This window comes from Lissotriton vulgaris, chromosome 8 (assembly GCF_964263255.1).
Source record: "Lissotriton vulgaris chromosome 8, aLisVul1.2, whole genome shotgun sequence".
Classification (NCBI taxonomy): Eukaryota; Metazoa; Chordata; class Amphibia; order Caudata; family Salamandridae; genus Lissotriton; species Lissotriton vulgaris.
Genome location: NC_141696.1, coordinates 1531348991 through 1531361591, shown reverse-complemented (window position 1 = coordinate 1531361591; position 12601 = coordinate 1531348991). Strand labels below are relative to the sequence as shown.

The window sequence follows — 12601 nt, the reverse complement described above, 5'->3', positions numbered from 1 at the left end:
TGCTATTTGCCCATTGCACCAGTTAATTGCGGAATGATACAGGACTCCTTAAAACATATCTCTACCATATGAGGTTAAAAATCCAGGTCCTGCATCTATTTTGTTAAATGGTTTAAATTAGAGTATGAAGACCACAGCTATAAGCAGGCCGCTATAGCTCAGTTGGGACAGCGTTAGACTCTAGATCTAAAGGTCCCTGGTTCCATCCCGGGTTTCGGCACAGTTGAGAGGTTCCTTGCTTCTAACAAAATAGGTCTTGGAATCAGCTGTAGTACTTTTTTCTCTATCAACATTTTTATCAACTGATGTACAAAATGATCAATTCAACATAGACTTTGCTTTCTGTCCTCCTTTTAAACTTTCTTCGACCTATCTTGCCTTCAGGTTTGACAATGAATGTTTCCCATTTCGTCCTTTTTTGTAAAGTAAACTCTTGTCTGCATCACATTCCACTTCCCCTTGAACACAGATGTCAGTAGTCAGATGACATTGCTTACCTACTCATGCCAAATATATCTAGGTAATATAGTGCTAGTCCATTCAGAGTTAAAAAAACAACTACCTAACCTGGATCCCAAAAATGCTATTTACCCATTGCACCAGTTAACTGGGGAATGATACAGGACTCCTTAAAACATATCTCTACCATATGAGGTTAAAAATCCAGGTCCTGCATCTATTTTGTTAAATGGTTTAAATTAAAGTATGAAGACCACAGCTATAAGCAGGCCGAAATTGCTCAGCTGGGAGAGCGTTAGACTGAAGATCTAAAGGTCCCTGGTTCAATCCCGGGTTTGGGCACAGTTGAGAGGTTCCTTGATTCTAACAAAGTAGGTCTTGGAATCAGCTGTAGTACTTTTTCTCTATTCATCAAATTTTTTCCAACTGATCTACAACACAATCAATTTAACATAGACTTTGCTTTATGTCCTCCTTCTAAACTTGCTTCCACCTCTCTTACCTTCAGGTTTGACAATGAATATTTCCCATTTCATGCTTTTTTGTAAAGTAAACTCTTGTCTGCATTACCTTCCACCTCCCCTTGAATACAGATGTCAGTAGTCAGATGACATTGCTTACCTACTCATGCCAAATATATCTGGGTAATATAGTGCTAGTCCATTCAGAGTTAAAAAAACAACTACCTAACCTGGATCCCAAAACTGCTATTTGCCCATTGCACCAGTTAATTGCGGAATGATACAGGACTCCTTAAAACATATCTCTACCATATGAGGTTAAAAATCCAGGTCCTGCATCTATTTTGTTAAATGTTTTAAATTAAAGTATGAAGACCACAGCTATAAGCAGGCCGCAATAGCTCAGTTGGGAGAGCGTTAGACTGAAGATCTAAAGGTCCCTGGTTCAATCCCGGGTTTCGGCACAGTTGAGAGGTTCCTTGCTTCTAACAAAATAGGTCTTGGAATAAGCTGTAGTACTTTTTTCTCTATCAACATTTTTATCAACTGATCTACAAAATGATCAATTCAACATAGACTTTGCTTTCTGTCCTCTTTTTAAACTTTCTTCCACCTATCTTGCCTTCAGGTTTGACAATGAATGTTTCCCATTTCGTCCTTTTTTGTAAAGTAAACTCTTGTCTGCATCACATTCCACTTCCCCTTGAACACAGATGTCAGTAGTCAGATGACATTGCTTACCTACTCATGCCAAATATATCTAGGTAATATAGTGCTAGTCCATTCAGAGTTAAAAAAACAACTACCTAACCTGGATCCCAAAAATACTATTTACCCATTGCACCAGTTAACTGGGGAATGGTACAGGACTCCTTAAAACATATCTCTACCATATGAGGTTAAAAATCCAGGTCCTGCATCTATTTTGTTAAATGGTTCAAATTAAAGTATGAAGACCACAGCTATGAGAAGGCCGAAATAGCTCAGTTTGGAGAGCGTTAGACTGAAGATCTAAAGGTCCCTTGTTCAATCCCGGGTTTCGGCACAGTTGAGAGGTTCCTTGCTTCTAACAAAATAGGTCTTGGAATCAGCTGTAGAACTTTTTCTCTACTCATCAAATTTTTTCCAACTGATCTACAACACAATCAATTTAACATAGAATTTGCTTTATATCCTCCTTCTAAACTTGCTTCCACCTCTCTTACCTTCAGGTTTGACAATGAATATTTCCCATTTCATGCTTTTTTGTAAAGTAAACTCTTGTCTGCATTACCTTCCACTTCCCCTTGAACACAGATGTCAGTAGTCAGATGACATTGCTTACCTACTCATGCCAAATATATCTGGGTAATATAGTGCTAGTCCATTCAGAGTTAAAAAAACAACTACCTAACCTGGATCCCAAAAATGCTATTTACCCACTGCACCAGTTAATTGCGGAATGATACAGGACTCCTTAAAACATATCTCACCATATGAGGTTAAAAATCCAGGTCCTGCATCTATTTTGTTAAATGGTTTAAATTAAAGTATGAAGACCACAGCTGTAAGCAGGCCGAAATAGCTAAGTTGGGAGAGCGTTAGACTGAAGATCTAAAGGTCCCTGGTTCAATCCCGGGTTTCGGCACAGTTGAGAGGTTCCTTGCTTCTAACAAAATAGGTCTTGGAATCAGCTGTAGTACTTTTTTCTCTATCAACATTTTTATCAACTGATCTACAAAATGATCAATTCAACATAGACTTTGCTTTCTGTCCTCCTTTTAAACTTTCTTCCACCTACCTTGCCTTCAGGTTTGACTATGAATGTTTTCCATTTCGTCCTTTTTTGTAAAGTAAGCTCTTGTCTGCATCACATTCCACTTCCCCTTGAACACAGATGTCAGTAGTCAGATGACATTGCTTACCTACTCATGCCAAATATATCTGGGTAATATAGTGCTAGTCCATTCAGAGTTAAAAAAACAACTACCTAACCTGGATCCCAAAAATGCTATTTACCCATTGCACCAGTTAACTGGGGAATGATACAGGACTCCGTAAAACATATCTCTACCATATGAGGTTAAAAATCCAGGTCCTGCATCTATTTTGTTAAATGGTTCAAATTAAAGTATGAAGACCCCAGCTATCAGAAGGCCGAAATAGCTCAGTTGGGAGAGCGTTAGACTGAAGATCCAAAGGTCCCTGGTTCAATCCCGGGTTTCGGCACAGTTGAGAGGTTCCTTGATTCTAACAAAGTAGGTCTTGGAATCAGCTGTAGTACTTTTTCTCTATTCATCAAATTTTTTCCAACTGATCTACAACACAATCAATTTAACATAGACTTTGCTTTATGTCCTCCTTCTAAACTTGCTTCCACCTCTCTTACCTTCAGGTTTGACAATGAATATTTCCCATTTCATGCTTTTTTGTAAAGTAAACTCTTGTCTGCATTACCTTCCACCTCCCCTTGAATACAGATGTCAGTAGTCAGATGACATTGCTTACCTACTCATGCCAAATATATCTGGGTAATATAGTGCTAGTCCATTCAGAGTTAAAAAAACAACTACCTAACCTGGATCCCAAAACTGCTATTTGCCCATTGCACCAGTTAATTGCGGAATGATACAGGACTCCTTAAAACATATCTCTACCATATGAGGTTAAAAATCCAGGTCCTGCATCTATTTTGTTAAATGTTTTAAATTAAAGTATGAAGACCACAGCTATAAGCAGGCTGCAATAGCTCAGTTGGGAGAGCGTTAGACTGAAGATCTAAAGGTCCCTGGTTCAATCCCGGGTTTCGGCACAGTTGAGAGGTTCCTTGCTTCTAACAAAATAGGTCTTGGAATAAGCTGTAGTACTTTTTTCTCTATCAACATTTTTATCAACTGATCTACAAAATGATCAATTCAACATAGACTTTGCTTTCTGTCCTCTTTTTAAACTTTCTTCCACCTATCTTGCCTTCAGGTTTGACAATGAATGTTTCCCATTTCGTCCTTTTTTGTAAAGTAAACTCTTGTCTGCATCACATTCCACTTCCCCTTGAACACAGATGTCAGTAGTCAGATGACATTGCTTACCTACTCATGCCAAATATATCTAGGTAATATAGTGCTAGTCCATTCAGAGTTAAAAAAACAACTACCTAACCTGGATCCCAAAAATACTATTTACCCATTGCACCAGTTAACTGGGGAATGGTACAGGACTCCTTAAAACATATCTCTACCATATGAGGTTAAAAATCCAGGTCCTGCATCTATTTTGTTAAATGGTTCAAATTAAAGTATGAAGACCACAGCTATGAGAAGGCCGAAATAGCTCAGTTTGGAGAGCGTTAGACTGAAGATCTAAAGGTCCCTTGTTCAATCCCGGGTTTCGGCACAGTTGAGAGGTTCCTTGCTTCTAACAAAATAGGTCTTGGAATCAGCTGTAGAACTTTTTCTCTACTCATCAAATTTTTTCCAACTGATCTACAACACAATCAATTTAACATAGAATTTGCTTTATATCCTCCTTCTAAACTTGCTTCCACCTCTCTTACCTTCAGGTTTGACAATGAATATTTCCCATTTCATGCTTTTTTGTAAAGTAAACTCTTGTCTGCATTACCTTCCACTTCCCCTTGAACACAGATGTCAGTAGTCAGATGACATTGCTTACCTACTCATGCCAAATATATCTGGGTAATATAGTGCTAGTCCATTCAGAGTTAAAAAAACAACTACCTAACCTGGATCCCAAAAATGCTATTTACCCACTGCACCAGTTAATTGCGGAATGATACAGGACTCCTTAAAACATATCTCACCATATGAGGTTAAAAATCCAGGTCCTGCATCTATTTTGTTAAATGGTTTAAATTAAAGTATGAAGACCACAGCTGTAAGCAGGCCGAAATAGCTAAGTTGGGAGAGCGTTAGACTGAAGATCTAAAGGTCCCTGGTTCAATCCCGGGTTTCGGCACAGTTGAGAGGTTCCTTGCTTCTAACAAAATAGGTCTTGGAATCAGCTGTAGTACTTTTTTCTCTATCAACATTTTTATCAACTGATCTACAAAATGATCAATTCAACATAGACTTTGCTTTCTGTCCTCCTTTTAAACTTTCTTCCACCTACCTTGCCTTCAGGTTTGACTATGAATGTTTTCCATTTCGTCCTTTTTTGTAAAGTAAGCTCTTGTCTGCATCACATTCCACTTCCCCTTGAACACAGATGTCAGTAGTCAGATGACATTGCTTACCTACTCATGCCAAATATATCTGGGTAATATAGTGCTAGTCCATTCAGAGTTAAAAAAACAACTACCTAACCTGGATCCCAAAAATGCTATTTACCCATTGCACCAGTTAACTGGGGAATGATACAGGACTCCGTAAAACATATCTCTACCATATGAGGTTAAAAATCCAGGTCCTGCATCTATTTTGTTAAATGGTTCAAATTAAAGTATGAAGACCCCAGCTATCAGAAGGCCGAAATAGCTCAGTTGGGAGAGCGTTAGACTGAAGATCCAAAGGTCCCTGGTTCAATCCCGGGTTTCGGCACAGTTGAGAGGTTCCTTGCTTCTAACAAAATATGTCTTGGAATCAGCTGTAGTACTTTTTTCTCTATTAACATTTTTATCAACTGATCTACAAAATGATCAATTCAACATAGACTTTGCTTTCTGTCCTCCTTTTAAACTTTCTTCCACCTATCTTGCCTTCAGGTTTGACTATGAATGTTTTCCATTTCGTCCTTTTTTGTAAAGTAAACTCTTGTCTGCATCACATTCCACTTCCCCTTGAACACAGATGTCAGTAGTCAGATGACATTGCTTACCTACTCATGCCAAATATATCTGGGTAATATAGTGCTAGTCCATTCAGAGTTAAAAAAAACAACTACCTAACCTGGATCCCAAAAATGCTATTTACCCATTGCACCAGTTAACTGGGGAATGATACAGGACTCCTTAAAACATATCTCTACCATATGAGGTTAAAAATCCAGGTCCTGCATCTATTTTGTTAAATAGTTTAAATTAAAGTATGTAGACCACAGCTATAAGCAGGCCGCAATAGCTCAGTTGGGAGAGCGTTAGACTGAAGATCTAAAGGTCCCTGGTTCCATCCCGGGTTTCGGCACAGTTGAGAGGTTCCTTGCTTCTAACAAAATAGGTCTTGGAATCAGCTGTAGTACTTTTCTCTCTATCAACATTTTTATCAACTGATCTACAAAATGATCAATTCAACATAGACTTTGCTTTCTGTCCTCCTTTTAAACTTTCTTCCACCTATCTTGCCTTCAGGTTTGACAATGAATGTTTCCCATTTCGTCCTTTTTTGCAAAGTAAACTCTTCTCTGCATCACATTCCACTTCCCCTTGAACACAGATGTCAGTAGTCAGATGACATTGCTTACCTACTCATGCCAAATATATCTAGGTAATATAGTGCTAGTCCATTCAGAGTTAAAAAAACAACTACCTAACCTGGATCCCAAAAATGCTATTTACCCATTGCACCAGTTAACTGGGGAATGATACAGGACTCCTTAAAACATATCTCTACCATATGAGGGTAAAAATCCAGGTCCTGCATCTATTTTGTTAAATGGTTTAAATTAAAGTATGAAGACCCCAGCTATAAGCAGGCCGAAATATCTCAGTTGGGAGAGAGTTAGACTGAAGATCTAAAGGTCCCTGGTTCAATCCCGGGTTTCGGCACAGTTGAGAGGTTCCTTGCTTCTAACAAAATAGGTCTTGGAATCAGCTGTAGTACTTTTTCTCTATTCATCAAATTTTTTCCAACTGATCTACAACACAATCAATTTAACATAGACTTTGCTTTATGTCCTCCTTCTAAACTTGCTTCCACCTCTCTTACCTTCAGGTTTGACAATGAATATTTCCCATTTCATGCTTTTTTGTAAAGTAAACTCTTGTCTGCATTACCTTCCACCTCCCCTTGAATACAGATGTCAGTAGTCAGATGACATTGCTTACCTACTCATGCCAAATATATCTGGGTAATATAGTGCTAGTCCATTCAGAGTTAAAAAACAACTACCTAACCTGGATCCCAAAACTGCTATTTGCCCATTGCACCAGTTAATTGTGGAATGATACAGGACTCCTTAAAACATATCTCTACCATATGAGGTTAAAAATCCAGGTCCTGCATCTATTTTGTTAAATGGTTTAAATTAAATTATGAAGATCACAGCTATAAGCAGGCCGCAATAGCTCAGTTGGGAGAGCGTTAGACTGAAGATCTAAAGGTCCCTGGTTCAATCCCGGGTTTCGGCACAGTTGAGAGGTTCCTTGCTTCTAACAAAATAGGTCTTGGAATCAGCTGTAGTACTTTTTTCTCTATCAACATTTTTATCAACTGATCTACAAAATGATCAATTCAACATAGACTTTGCTTTCTGTCCTCCTTTTAAACTTTCTTCCACCTATCTTGCCTTCAGGTTTGACAATGAATGTTTCCCATTTCGTCCTTTTTTGTAAAGTAAACTCTTGTCTGCATCACATTCCACTTCCCCTTGAACACAGATGTCAGTAGTCAGATGACATTGCTTACCTACTCATGCCAAATATATCTAGGTAATATAGTGCTAGTCCATTTCGAGTTAAAAAAACAACTACCTAACCTGGATCCCAAAAATGCTATTTACCCATTGCTCCAGTTAACTGGGGAATGATACAGGACTCCTTAAAACATATCTCTACCATATGAGGTTAAAAATCCAGGCCCTGCATCTATTTTGTTAAATGGTTTAAATTAAAGTATGAAGACCACAGCTATAAGCAGGCCGAAATAGCTCAGTTGGGAGAGCGTTAGACTGAAGATCTAAAGGTCCCTGATTCAATCCCGGGTTTCGGCACAGTTGAGAGGTTCCTTGCTTCTAACAAAATAGGTCTTGGAATCAGCTGTAGTACTTTTTCTCTATTCATCACATTTTTTCCAACTGATCTACAACACAATCAATTTAACATAGACTTTGCTTTATGTCCTCCTTCTAAACTTGCTTCCACCTCTCTTACCTTCAGGTTTGACAATGAATATTTCCCATTTCATGCTTTTTTGTAAAGTAAACTCTTGTCTGCATTACCTTCCACCTCCCCTTGAATACAGATGTCAGTAGTCAGATGACATTGCTTACCTACTCATGCCAAATATATCTGGGTAATATAGTGCTAGTCCATTCAGAGTTAAAAAAACAACTACCTAACCTGGATCCCAAAAATGCTATTTACCCATTGCACCAGTTAATTGCGGAATGATACAGGACTCCTTAAAACATATCTCACCATATGAGGTTAAAAATCCAGGTCCTGCATCTATTTTGTTAAATGGTTTAAATTAAAGTATGAAGACCACAGCTTATAAGCAGGCCAAAATAGCTAAGCTGGGAGAGCGTTAGACTGAAGATCTAAAGGTCCCTGGTTCAATCCCGGGTTTCGGCACAGTTGAGAGGTTCCTTGCTTCTAACAAAATAGGTCTTGGAATCAGCTGTAGTACTCTTTTCTCTATCAACATTTTTATCAACTGATCTACAAAATGATCAATTCAACATAGACTTTGCTTTCTGTCCTCCTTTTAAACTTTCTTCCACCTATCTTGCCTTCAGGTTTGACTATGAATGTTTTCCATTTTGTCCTTTTTTGTAAAGTAAACTCTTGTCTGCATCACATTCCACTTCCCCTTGAACACAGATGTCAGTAGTCAGATGACATTGCTTACCTACTCATGCCAAATATATCTGGGTAATATAGTGCTAGTCCATTCAGAGTTAAAAAAAACAACTACCTAACCTGGATCCCAAAAATGCTATTTACCCATTGCACCAGTTAACTGGGGAATGATACAGGACTCCTTAAAACATATCTCTACCATATGAGGTTAAAAATCCAGGTCCTGCATCTATTTTGTTAAATGGTTCAAATTAAAGTATGAAGACCCCAGCTATCAGAAGGCCGAAATAGCTCAGTTGGCCGAGCGTTAGACTGAAGATCTAAAGGTCCCTGGTTCAATCCTGGGTTTTGGCACAGTTGAGAGGTTCCTTGCTTCTAACAAAATAGGTCTTGGGATCAGCTGTAGTTCTTTTTCTCTATTCATCAAATTTTTTCCAACTGATCTACAACACAATCAATTTAACATAGACTTTGCTTATGTCCTCCTTCTAAACTTGCTTCCACCTCTCTTACCTTCAGGTTTGACAATGAATATTTCCCATTTCATGCTTTTTTGTAAAGTAAACTCTTGTCTGCATTACCTTCCACTTCCCCTTGAACACAGATGTCAGTAGTCAGATGACATTGCTTACCTACTCATGCCAAATATATCTGGGTAATATAGTGCTAGTCCATTCAGAGTTAAAAAAACAACTACCTAACCTGGATCCAAAAAATGCTATTTACCCATTGCACCAGTTAATTGCGGAATGATACAGGTCTCCTTAAAACATATCTCTACCATATGAGGTTAAAAATCCAGGTCCTGCATCTATTTTGTTAAATGGTTTAAATTAAAGTATGAAGACCACAGCTATAAGCAGGCCGAAATAGCTCAGTTGGGAGAGCGTTAGACTGAAGATCTAAAGGTCCCTGGTTCAATCCCGGGTTTCGGCACAGTTAAGAGGTTCCTTGCTTCTAACAAAATAGGTCTTGGAATCAGCTGTAGTACTTTTTCTCTATTCATCAAATTTTTTCCAACTGATCTACAACACAATCAATTTAACATAGACTTTGCTTTATGTCCTCCTTCTAAACTTGCTTCCACCTCTCTTACCTTCAGGTTTGACAATGAATATTTCCCATTTCATGCTTTTTTGTAAAGTAAACTCTTGTCTGCATTACCTTCGACCTCCCCTTGAATACAGATGTCAGTAGTCAGATGACATTGCTTACCTACTCATGCCAAATATATCTGGATCCCAAAAATGCTATTTACCCATTGCACCAGTTAATTGCGGAATGATACAGGACTCCTTAAAACATATCTCACCATATGAGGTTAAAAATCGAGGTCCTGCATCTATTTTGTTAAATGGTTTAAATTAAAGTATGAAGACCACAGCTATAAGCAGGCCGAAATAGCTAAGTTGGGAGAGCGTTAGACTGAAGATCTAAAGGTCCCTGGTTCAATCCCGGGTTTCGGCACAGTTGAGAGGTTCCTTGCTTCTAACAAAATAGGTCTTGGAATCAGCTGTAGTACTTTTTTCTCTATCAACATTTTTATCAACTGATCTACAAAATGATCAATTCAACATAGACTTTGCTTTCTGTCCTCCTTTTAAACTTTCTTCCACCTATCTTGCCTTCAGGTTTGACTATGAATGTTTTCCATTTCGTCCTTTTTTGTAAAGTAAACTCTTGTCTGCATCACATTCCACTTCCCCTTGAACACAGATGTCAGTAGTCAGATGACATTGCTTACCTACTCATGCCAAATATATCTGGGTAATATAGTGCTAGTCCATTCAGAGTTAAAAAAACAACTACCTAACCTGGATCCCAAAAATGCTATTTACCCATTGCACCAGTTAACTGGGGAATGATACAGGACTCCTTAAAACATATCTCTACCATATGAGGTTAAAAATCCAGGTCCTGCATCTATTTTGTTAAATGGTTCAAATTAAAGTATGAAGACCCCAGCTATTAGAAGGCCGAAATAGCTCAGTTGGGAGAGCGTTAGACTGAAGATCTAAAGGTCCCTGGTTCAATCCCGGGTTTCGGCACAGTTGAGAGGTTCCTTGCTTCTAACAAAATAGGTCTTGGAATCAGCTGTAGTACTTTTTTCTCTATCAACATTTTTATCAACTGATCTACAAAATGATCAATTCAACATAGACTTTGCTTTCTGTCCTCCTTTTAAACTTTCTTCCACCTATCTTGCCTTCAGGTTTGACTATGAATGTTTTCCATTTCGTCCTTTTTTGTAAAGTAAACTCTTGTCTGCATCACATTCCACTTCCCCTTGAACACAGATGTCAGTAGTCAGATGACATTGCTTACCTACTCATGCCAAATATATCTGGGTAATATAGTGCTAGTCCATTCAGAGTTAAAAAAACAAGTACCTAACCTGGATCCCAAAAATGCTATTTACCCATTGCACCAGTTAACTGGGGAATGATACAGGACTCCTTAAAACATATCTCTACCATATGAGGTTAAAAATCCAGGTCCTGCATCTATTTTGTTAAATGGTTCAAATTAAAGTATGAAGACCCCAGCTATCAGAAGGCCGAAATAGCTCAGTTGGGAGAGCGTTAGACTGAAGATCTAAAGGTCCCTGGTTCAATCCCGGGTTTCGGCACAGTTGAGAGGTTCCTTGCTTCTAACAAAATAGGTCTTGGAATCAGCTGTAGTACTTTTTCTCTATTCATCAAATTTTTTCCAACTGATCTACAACACAATCAATTTAACATAGACTTTGCTTTATGTCCTCCTTCTAAACTTGCTTCCACCTCTCTTATCTTCAGGTTTGACAATGAATATTTCCCATTTCATGCTTTTTTGTAAAGTAAACTCTTTTCTGCATTACCTTCCACTTCCCCTTGAACACAGATGTCAGTAGTCAGATGACATTGCTTACCTACTCATGCCAAATATATCTGGATAATATAGTGCTAGTCCATTCAGAGTTAAAAAAACAACTACCTAACCTGGATCCCAAAAATGCTATTTACCCATTGCACCAGTTAATTGCGGAATGATACAGGACTCCTTAAAACATATCTCACCATATGAGGTTAAAAATCCAGGTCCTGCATCTGTTTTGTTAAATGGTTTAAATTAAAGTATGAAGACCACAGCTATAAGCAGGCCGAAATAGCTCAGTTGGTAGAGCGTTAGACTGAAGATCTAAAGGTCCCTGGTTCAATCCCGGGTTTCGGCGCAGTTGAGAGGTTCCTTGCTTCTAACAAAATAGGTCTTGGAATCAGCTGTAGTGCTTTTTTCTCTATCAACATTTTTATCAACTGATCTACAAAATGATCAATTCAACATAGACTTTGCTTTCTGTCCTCCTTTTAAACTTTCTTCCACCTATCTTGCCTTCAGGTTTGACTATGAATGTTTTCCATTTCGTCCTTTTTTGTAAAGTAAACTCTTGTCTGCATCACATTCCACTTCCCCTTGAACACAGATGTCAGTAGTCAGATGACATTGCTTACCTACTCATGCCAAATATATCTGGGTAATATAGTGCTAGTCCATTCAGAGTTAAAAAAACAACTACCTAACCTGGATCCCAAAAATGCTATTTACCCATTGCACCAGTTAACTGGGGAATGATACAGGACTCCTTAAAACATATCTCTACCATATGAGGTTAAAAATCCAGGTCCTGCATCTATTTTGTTAAATGGTTCAAATTAAAGTATGAAGACCCCAGCTATCAGAAGGCCGAAATAGCTCAGTTGGGAGAGCGTTAGACTGAAGATCTAAAGGTCCCTGGTTCAATCCCGGGTTTCGGCACAGTTGAGAGGTTCCTTGCTTCTAACAAAATAGGTCTTGGAATCAGCTGTAGTACTTTTTCTCTATTAACATTTTTATCAACTGATCTACAAAATGATCAATTCAACATAGACTTTGCTTTCTGTCCTCCTTTTAAACTTTCTTCCACCTATCTTGCCTTCCGGTTTGACTATGAATGTTTTCCATTTCGTCCTTTTTTGTAAAGTAAACTCTTGTC

At 38.3% G+C, this 12601-nt stretch overlaps 5 non-coding genes across 5 annotated transcripts; all 5 read left to right on the top strand.

Annotated features, from left to right (window-relative positions):
• The first annotated feature begins 9455 nt into the window (after positions 1–9455).
• On the top strand, positions 9456–9528 carry TRNAF-GAA (transfer RNA phenylalanine (anticodon GAA)). Its single transcript has one exon. It is a non-coding gene; the product is annotated as a tRNA-Phe (tRNA).
• Positions 9529–10567: 1039 nt separating this feature from the next.
• On the top strand, positions 10568–10640 carry TRNAF-GAA (transfer RNA phenylalanine (anticodon GAA)). Its single transcript has one exon. It is a non-coding gene; the product is annotated as a tRNA-Phe (tRNA).
• Positions 10641–11148: 508 nt separating this feature from the next.
• TRNAF-GAA (transfer RNA phenylalanine (anticodon GAA)) lies at positions 11149–11221 on the top strand. The gene has a single exon. It is a non-coding gene; the product is annotated as a tRNA-Phe (tRNA).
• A 509-nt stretch (positions 11222–11730) lies between these two features.
• Positions 11731–11803, top strand: TRNAF-GAA (transfer RNA phenylalanine (anticodon GAA)). The gene has a single exon. It is a non-coding gene; the product is annotated as a tRNA-Phe (tRNA).
• Positions 11804–12311: 508 nt separating this feature from the next.
• On the top strand, positions 12312–12384 carry TRNAF-GAA (transfer RNA phenylalanine (anticodon GAA)). The gene has a single exon. It is a non-coding gene; the product is annotated as a tRNA-Phe (tRNA).
• Positions 12385–12601: the final 217 nt, after the last annotated feature.